This window comes from Arctopsyche grandis, unplaced genomic scaffold, assembly GCF_051622035.1.
Source record: "Arctopsyche grandis isolate Sample6627 unplaced genomic scaffold, ASM5162203v2 HiC_scaffold_46, whole genome shotgun sequence".
In the NCBI taxonomy this organism is placed as follows: Eukaryota; Metazoa; Arthropoda; class Insecta; order Trichoptera; family Hydropsychidae; genus Arctopsyche; species Arctopsyche grandis.
Genome location: NW_027518449.1, coordinates 1,192,277 through 1,206,792, shown reverse-complemented (window position 1 = coordinate 1,206,792; position 14,516 = coordinate 1,192,277).

The following is a 14,516-nucleotide window of genomic DNA, read 5'->3' as shown; positions in this document are numbered from 1 at the left end:
ACACACACACACACATACATACATGCATGCATACATACATACATACACACATATATAATACACACATACACGAACACACACACATACATACATACATACGTACATGCATGCATACACACGTGCATACATACACACACACAAATACACACATACATAATACACACATACACAAACACACACAGATACATACATACATACATACATACATACATGCATACACACACACACATACACACATACATAATACACACATACACACATGCAAACATACAAACACACGAATACACACATACATAATACACACATACACAAACACACACACATACATACATGCATGCATACAAACATACATACATACGTACATACATACATACATACATACATGCATACACATACACACAAACACACATACACACATACATAATACACACATACACGCATGCAAACATACAAACACAAGAATACACACATACATACATACATGCATACATACATGCATGCATACATACAAACATACATACGAACATACATACACACACACAAATACACACATGCAAACATACAAACACACACAAACACACATACATAATACACACATACACACACACACACCCACACAAATACACACATACACAAACACACACACATACATACATACATACATGCATGCAAACATGCATGCATACATACAAACATACATACGTACTCACATACATACATGCATACACACACACACATACACACATACATAATACACACATACACACGTGCAAACATACAAACACACGAATACACACATACATAATACACACATACACAAACACACACACACACATACATACATGCATGCATACATACATACATACACACATACATAATACACACATGCATACATACATACATACATGCATGCATACATACAAACATACATACGTACCTAACCTAACCTAACCTAACCTAACCTTACCTAACCTAACCTAACCTAACCTAACCTAACCTAACCGAACCTAACCTAACCTAACCTAACCTAACCTAACCTAACCTAACCTAACCTAACCTAACCTATACACAAACACACACACATACATACATGCATGCATACATACATACATACACACATACATAATACACACATGCATACATACATACATACATGCATGCATACATACAAACATACATACGTACCTAACCTAACCTAACCTAACCTAACCTTACCTAACCTAACCTAACCTAACCTAACCTAACCTAACCTAACCGAACCTAACCTAACCAAACCTAACCTAACCTAACCTAACCTAACCTAACCTAACCTTACCTAACCTAACCTAACCTAACCTATACACAAACACACACACATACATACATGCATGCATACATACATAAATACATACATGCATGCATACATACAAACACACAAATACACACATGCATACATACACACACACATACACACATACATAATACACACAGACACACATGCAAACATACAAACACACGAATACACACATACATAATACACACATACACAAACACACACACATACTGACATTCATGCATACAAACATACATACATACGTACATACATACATACATACATACATGCATACACATACACACATACACACATACATAATACACACATACACGCATGCAAACATACAAACACAAGAATACACACATACATACATACATGCATACATACATGCATGCATACATACAAACATACATACGTACATACATACATACATGCATAAACACACACACATACACACATACACACATGCAAACATACAAACACAAGAATACACACATACATAATACACACATACACAAACACACACACACATACGTAAATGCATGCATACATACAACTATACATACATACATGCATACACACACACACATACATACATACATACATACATGCATGCATACACACATGCATACATACACATACATAATACACACATACACAAACACATACATACATACATACATACATGCATGCATACATACAAACATACATACGTACATTCATACACACACACAAATACACACATGCAAACATACAAACACACACAAACACACATACATAATACACACATACACACACACACACACCCACACAAATACACACATACACAAACACACACACATACATACATACATACATGCATGCATACATACAAACATACATACGTACATACATACACACACACAAATACACACATGCAAACATACAAACACACACAAACACACATACATAATACACACATACACACACACACACCCACACAAATACACACATACACAAACACACACACATACATACATACATACATGCATGCAAACATGCATGCATACATACAAACATACATACGTACACACATACATACATGCATACACACACACACATACACACATACATAATACACACATACACACGTGCAAACATACAAACACACGAATACACACATACATAATACACACATACACAAACACACACACACACATACATACATGCATGCATACATACATACATACACACATACATAATACACACATACACGAGCACACACACATACATACATACATACGTACATGCATGCATACACACGTGCATACATACACACACACAAATACACACATACATAATACACACATACACAAACACACACAGATACATACATACATACATACATACATACATGCATACACACACACACATACACACATACATTATACACACATACACACATGCAAACATACAAACACACGAATACACACATACATAATACACACATACACAAACACACACACATACATACATGCATGCATACAAACATACATACATACGTACATACATACATACATACATACATGCATACACATACACACAAACACACATACACACATACATAATACACACATACACGCATGCAAACATACAAACACAAGAATACACACATACATACATACATGCATACATACATGCATGCATACATACAAACATACATACGAACATACATACACACACACAAATACACACATGCAAACATACAAACACACACAAACACACATACATAATACACACATACACACACACACACCCACACAAATACACACATACACAAACACACACACATACATACATACATACATGCATGCAAACATGCATGCATACATACAAACATACATACGTACTCACATACATACATGCATACACACACACACATACACACATACATAATACACACATACACACGTGCAAACATACAAACACACGAATACACACATACATAATACACACATACACAAACACACACACACACACATACATACATGCATGCATACATACATACATACACACATACATAATACACACATGCATACATACATACATACATGCATGCATACATACAAACATACATACGTACCTAACCTAACCTAACCTAACCTAACCTTACCTAACCTCACCTAACCTAACCTAACCTAACCGAACCTAACCTAACCTAACCTAACCTAACCTAACCTAACCTAACCTAACCTAACCTAACCTAACCTATACACAAACACACACACATACATACATGCATGCATACATACATACATACATACATGCATGCATACATACAAACATACATACGTACATACATACATACATGCATAAACACACACACATACACACATACACACATGCAAACATACAAACACAAGAATACACACATACATAATACACACATACACAAACACACACACACATACGTAAATGCATGCATACATACAACTATACATACATACATGCATACACACACACACATACATACATACATACATACATGCATGCATACACACATGCATACATACACATACATAATACACACATACACAAACACATACATACATACATACATACATGCATGCATACATACAAACATACATACGTACATACATACACACACACAAATACACACATGCAAACATACAAACACACACAAACACACATACATAATACACACATACACACACACACACACCCACACAAATACACACATACACAAACACACACACATACATACATACATACATGCATGCATAGATACAAACATACATACGTACATACATACACACACACAAATACACACATGCAAACATACAAACACACACAAACACACATACATATTACACACATACACACACACACACCCACACAAATACACACATACACAAACACACACACATACATACATGCATACACACACACACATACACACATACATAATACACACATACACACGTGCAAACATACAAACACACGAATACACACATACATAATACACACATACACAAACACACACACACACATACATACATGCATGCATACATACATACATACACACATACATAATACACACATACACGAGCACACAAACATACATACATACATACGTACATGCATGCATACACACGTGCATACATACACACACACAAATACACACATACATAATACACACATACACAAACACACACAGATACATACATACATACATACATACATACATGCATACACACACACACATACACACATACATAATACACACATACACACATGCAAACATACAAACACACGAATACACACATACATAATACACACATACACAAACACACACACATACATACATGCATGCATACAAACATACATACATACGTACATACATACATACATACATACATGCATACACATACACACAAACACACATACACACATACATAATACACACATACACGCATGCAAACATACAAACACAAGAATACACACATACATACATACATGCATACATACATGCATGCATACATACAAACATACATACGAACATACATACACACACACAAATACACACATGCAAACATACAAACACACACAAACACACATACATAATACACACATACACACACACACACCCACACAAATACACACATACACAAACACACACACATACATACATACATACATGCATGCAAACATGCATGCATACATACAAACATACATACGTACTCACATACATACATGCATACACACACACACATACACACATACATAATACACACATACACACGTGCAAACATACAAACACACGAATACACACATACATAATACACACATACACAAACACACACACACACACATACATACATGCATGCATACATACATACATACACACATACATAATACACACATGCATACATACATACATACATGCATGCATACATACAAACATACATACGTACCTAACCTAACCTAACCTAACCTAACCTTACCTAACCTAACCTAACCTAACCTAACCTAACCGAACCTAACCTAACCTAACCTAACCTAACCTAACCTAACCTAACCTAACCTAACCTAACCTAACCTAACCTATACACAAACACACACACATACATACATGCATGCATACATACATACATACATACATGCATGCATACATACAAACATACATACGTACATACATACATACATGCATAAACACACACACATACACACATACACACATGCAAACATACAAACACAAGAATACACACATACATAATACACACATACACAAACACACACACACATACGTAAATGCATGCATACATACAACTATACATACATACATGCATACACACACACACATACATACATACATACATACATGCATGCATACACACATGCATACATACACATACATAATACACACATACACAAACACATACATACATACATACATACATGCATGCATACATACAAACATACATACGTACATAGATACACACACACAAATACACACATGCAAACATACAAACACACACAAACACACATACATAATACACACATACACACACACACCCACACAAATACACACATACACAAACACACACACATACATACATACATACATGCATGCAAACATGCATGCATACATACAAACATACATACGTACACACATACATACATGCATACACACACACACATACACACATACATAATACACACATACACACGTGCAAACATACAAACACACGAATAAACACATACATAAAACACACATACACAAACACACACACACATACATACATGCATGCATACATACATACATACACACATACATAATACACACATGCATACATACATACATACATGCATGCATACATACAAACATACATACGTACCTAACCTAACCTAACCTAACCTAACCTTACCTAACGTAACCTAACCTAACCTAACCTAACCTAACCGAACCTAACCTAACCTAAACTAACCTAACCTAACCTAACCTAACCTAACCTTACCTAACCTAACCTAACCTATACACAAACACACACACATACATACATGCATGCATACATACATACATACATACATGCATGCTTACATACAAACACACACACAAATACACACATGCAAACATACAAACACACACAAACACACATACATAATACACACATACACACACACACACCTACACAAATACACACATACACAAACACACACACATACATACATACATACATGCATGCAAACATGCATGCATACATACAAACATACATACGTACTCACATACATACATGCATACACACACACACATACACACATACATAATACACACATACACACGTGCAAACATACAAACACACGAATACACACATACATAATACACACATACACAAACACACACACACACATACATACATGCATGCATACATACATACATACACACATACATAATACACACATGCATACATACATACATACATGCATGCATACATACAAACATACATACGTACCTAACCTAACCTAACCTAACCTTACCTAACCTAACCTAACCTAACCTAACCTAACCTAACCGAACCTAACCTAACCTAACCTAACCTATACACAAACACACACACATACATACATGCATGCATACATACATAAATACATACATGCATGCATACATACAAACACACAAATACACACATGCATACATACACACACACATACACACATACATAATACACACAGACACACATGCAAACATACAAACACACGAATACACACATACATAATACACACATACACAAACACACACACATACTGACATTCATGCATACAAACATACATACATACGTACATACATACATACATACATACATGCATACACATACACACATACACACATACATAATACACACATACACGCATGCAAACATACAAACACAAGAATACACACATACATACATACATGCATACATACATGCATGCATACATACAAACATACATACGTACATACATACATACATGCATAAACACACACACATACACACATACACACATGCAAACATACAAACACAAGAATACACACATACATAATACACACATACACAAACACACACACACATACGTAAATGCATGCATACATACAACTATACATACATACATGCATACACACACACACATACATACATACATAAATACATGCATGCATACACACATGCATACATACACATACATAATACACACATACACAAACACATACATACATACATACATACATGCATGCATACATACAAACATACATACGTACATTCATACACACACACAAATACACACATGCAAACATACAAACACACACAAACACACATACATAATACACACATACACACACACACACACCCACACAAATACACACATACACAAACACACACACATACATACATACATACATGCATGCATACATACAAACATACATACGTACATACATACACACACACAAATACACACATGCAAACATACAAACACACACAAACACACATACATAATACACACATACACACACACACACCCACACAAATACACACATACACAAACACACACACATACATACATACATACATGCATGCAAACATGCATGCATACATACAAACATACATACGTACACACATACATACATGCATACACACACACACATACACACATACATAATACACACATACACACGTGCAAACATACAAACACACGAATACACACATACATAATACACACATACATAATACACACATACACAAACACACACACACACATACATACATGCATGCATACATACATACATACACACATACATAATACACACATGCATACATACATACATACATGCATGCATACATACAAACATACATACGTACCTAACCTAACCTAACCTAACCTAACCTTACCTAACCTAACCTAACCTAACCTAACCTAACCGAACCTAACCTAACCTAACCTAACCTAACCTAACCTAACCTAACCTAACCTAACCTAACCTAACCTATACACAAACACACACACATACATACATGCATGCATACATACATACATACATACATGCATGCATACATACAAACATACATACGTACATACATACATACATGCATAAACACACACACATACACACATACACACATGCAAACATACAAACACAAGAATACACACATACATAATACACACATACACAAACACACACACACATACGTAAATGCATGCATACATACAACTATACATACATACATGCATACACACACACACATACATACATACATACATACATGCATGCATACACACATGCATACATACACATACATAATACACACATACACAAACACATACATACATACATACATACATGCATGCATACATACAAACATACATACGTACATACATACACACACACAAATACACACATGCAAACATACAAACACACACAAACACACATACATAATACACACATACACACACACACACACCCACACAAATACACACATACACAAACACACACACATACATACATACATACATGCATGCATACATACAAACATACATACGTACATACATACACACACACAAATACACACATGCAAACATACAAACACACACAAACACACATACATAATACACACATACACACACACACACCCACACAAATACACACATACACAAACACACACACATACATACATGCATACACACACACACATACACACATACATAATACACACATACACACATGCAAACATACAAACACACGAATACACACATACATAATACACACATACACAAACACACACACATACTGACATTCATGCATACAAACATACATACATACGTACATACATACATACATACATACATGCATACACATACACACATACACACATACATAATACACACATACACGCATGCAAACATACAAACACAAGAATACACACATACATACATACATGCATACATACATGCTTGCATACATACAAACATACATACGTACATACATACATACATGCATAAACACACACACATACACACATACACACATGCAAACATATAAACACAAGAATACACACATACATAATACACACATACACAAACACACACACACATACGTAAATGCATGCATACATACAACTATACATACATGCATGCATACATACAAACATACATACGTACATACATACATACATGCATAAACACACACACATACACACATACACACATGCAAACATACAAACACAAGAATACACACATACATAATACACACATACACAAACACACACACACATACGTAAATGCATGCATACATACAACTATACAAACATACATGCATACACACACACACATACATACATACATACATACATGCATGCATACACACATGCATACATACACATACATAATACACACATACATACATACATACATACATGCATGCATACATACAAACATACATACGTACATTCATACGCACACACAAATACACACATGCAAACATACAAACACACACAAACACACATACATAATACACACATACACACACACACACACCCACACAATTACACACATACACAAACACACACACATACATACATACATACATGCATGCAAACATACAAACATACATACGTACATACATACACACACACAAATACACACATGCAAACATACAAACACACACAAACACACATACATAATACACACATACACACACACACACCCACACAAATACACACATACACAAACACACACACATACATACATACATACATGCATGCAAACATGCATGCATACATACAAACATACATACGTACACACATACATACATGCATACACACACACACATACACACATACATAATACACACATACACACGTGCAAACATACAAACACACGAATACACACATACATAATACACACATACACAAACACACACACACATACATACATGCATGCATACATACATACATACACACATACATAATACACACATACACGAACACACACACATACATACATACATACGTACATGCATGCATACACACGTGCATACATACACACACACAAATACACACATACATAATACACACATACACAAACACACACAGATACATACATACATACATACATACATACATGCATACACACACACACATACACACATACATAATACACACATACACACGTGCAAACATACAAACACACGAATACACACATACATAATACACACATACACAAACACACACACACACATACATACATGCATGCATACATACATACATACACACATACATAATACACACATGCATACATACATACATACATGCATGCATACATACAAACATACATACGTACCTAACCTAACCTAACCTAACCTAACCTTACCTAACCTAACCTAACCTAACCTAACCTAACCTAACCGAACCTAACCTAACCAAACCTAACCTAACCTAACCTAACCTAACCTAACCTAACCTTACCTAACCTAACCTAACCTAACCTATACACAAACACACACACATACATACATGCATGCATACATACATAAATACATACATGCATGCATACATACAAACACACAAATACACACATGCATACATACACACACACATACACACATACATAATACACACAGACACACATGCAAACATACAAACACACGAATACACACATACATAATACACACATACACAAACACACACACATACTGACATTCATGCATACAAACATACATACATACGTACATACATACATACATACATGCATACACATACACACATACACACATACATAATACACACATACACGCATGCAAACATACAAACACAAGAATACACACATACATACATACATGCATACATACATGCATGCATACATATAAACATACATACGTACATACATACATACATGCATAAACACACACACATACACACATACACACATGCAAACATACAAACACAAGAATACACACATACATAATACACACATACACAAACACACACACACATACGTAAATGCATGCATACATACAACTATACATACATACATGCATACACACACACACATACATACATACATACATACATGCATGCATACACACATGCATACATACACATACATAATACACACATACACAAACACATACATACATACATACATACATGCATGCATACATACAAACATACATACGTACATTCATACACACACACAAATACACACATGCAAACATACAAACACACACAAACACACATACATAATACACACATACACACACACACACACCCACACAAATACACACATACACAAACACACACACATACATACATACATACATGCATGCATACATACAAACATACATACGTACATACATACACACACACAAATACACACATGCAAACATACAAACACACACAAACACACATACATAATACACACATACACACACACACACCCACACAAATACACACATACACAAACACACACACATACATACATACATACATGCATGCAAACATGCATGCATACATACAAACATACATACGTACACACATACATACATGCATACACACACACACATACACACATACATAATACACACATACACACGTGCAAACATACAAACACACGAATACACACATACATAATACACACATACACAAACACACACACACACATACATACATGCATGCATACATACATACATACACACATACATAATACACACATGCATACATACATACATACATGCATGCATACATACAAACATACATACGTACCTAACCTAACCTAACCTAACCTAACCTTACCTAACCTAACCTAACCTAACCTAACCTAACCGAACCTAACCTAACCTAACCTAACCTAACCTAACCTAACCTAACCTAACCTAACCTAACCTATACACAAACACACACACATACATACATGCATGCATACATACATACATACATACATGCATGCATACATACAAACATACATACGTACATACATACATACATGCATAAACACACACACATACACACATACACACATGCAAACATACAAACACAAGAATACACACATACATAATACACACATACACAAACACACACACACATACGTAAATGCATGCATACATACAACTATACATACATACATGCATACACACACACACATACATACATACATACATACATGCATGCATACACACATGCATACATACACATACATAATACACACATACACAAACACATACATACATACATACATACATGCATGCATACATACAAACATACATACGTACATACATACACACACACAAATACACACATGCAAACATACAAACACACACAAACACACATACATAATACACACATACACACACACACACACCCACACAAATACACACATACACAAACACACACACATACATACATACATACATGCATGCATACATACAAACATACATACGTACATACATACACACACACAAATACACACATGCAAACATACAAACACACACAAACACACATACATAATACACACATACACACACACACACCCACACAAATACACACATACACAAACACACACACATACATACATGCATACACACACACACATACACACATACATAATACACACATACACACGTGCAAACATACAAACACACGAATACACACATACATAATACACACATACACAAACACACACACACACATACATACATGCATGCATACATACATACATACACACATACATAATACACACATACCCGAGCACACAAACATACATACATACATACGTACATGCATGCATACACACGTGCATACATACACACACACAAATACACACATACATAATACACACATACACAAACACACACAGATACATACATACATACATACATACATACATGCATACACACACACACATACACACATACATAATACACACATACACACATGCAAACATACAAACACACGAATACACACATACATAATACACACATACACAAACACACACACATACATACATGCATGCATACAAACATACATACATACGTACATACATACAAACATACATACATGCATACACATACACACAAACACACATACACACATACATAATACACACATACACGCATGCAAACATACAAACACAAGAATACACACATACATACATACATGCATACATACATGCATGCATACATACAAACATACATACGAACATACATACACACACACAAATACACACATGCAAACATACAAACACACACAAACACACATACATAATACACACATACACACACACACACCCACACAAATACACACATACACAAACACACACACATACATACATACATACATGCATGCAAACATGCATGCATACATACAAACATACATACGTACTCACATACATACATGCATACACACACACACATACACACATACATAATACACACATACACACGTGCAAACATACAAACACACGAATACACACATACATAATACACACATACACAAACACACACACACACACATACATACATGCATGCATACATACATACATACACACATACATAATACACACATGCATACATACATACATACATGCATGCATACATACAAACATACATACGTACCTAACCTAACCTAACCTAACCTAACCTTACCTAACCTAACCTAACCTAACCTAACCTAACCGAACGTAACCTAACCTAACCTAACCTAACCTAACCTAACCTAACCTAACCTAACCTAACCTAACCTAACCTATACACAAACACACACACATACATACATGCATGCATACATACATACATACATACATGCATGCATACATACAAACATACATACGTACATACATACATACATGCATAAACACACACACATACACACATACACACATGCAAACATACAAAAACAAGAATACACACATACATAATACACACATACACAAACACACACACACATACGTAAATGCATGCATACATACAACTATACATACATACATGCATACACACACACACATACATACATACATACATACATGCATGCATACACACATGCATACATACACATACATAATACACACATACACAAACACATACATACATACATACATACATGCATGCATACATACAAACATACATACGTACATAGATACACACACACAAATACACACATGCAAACATACAAACACACAC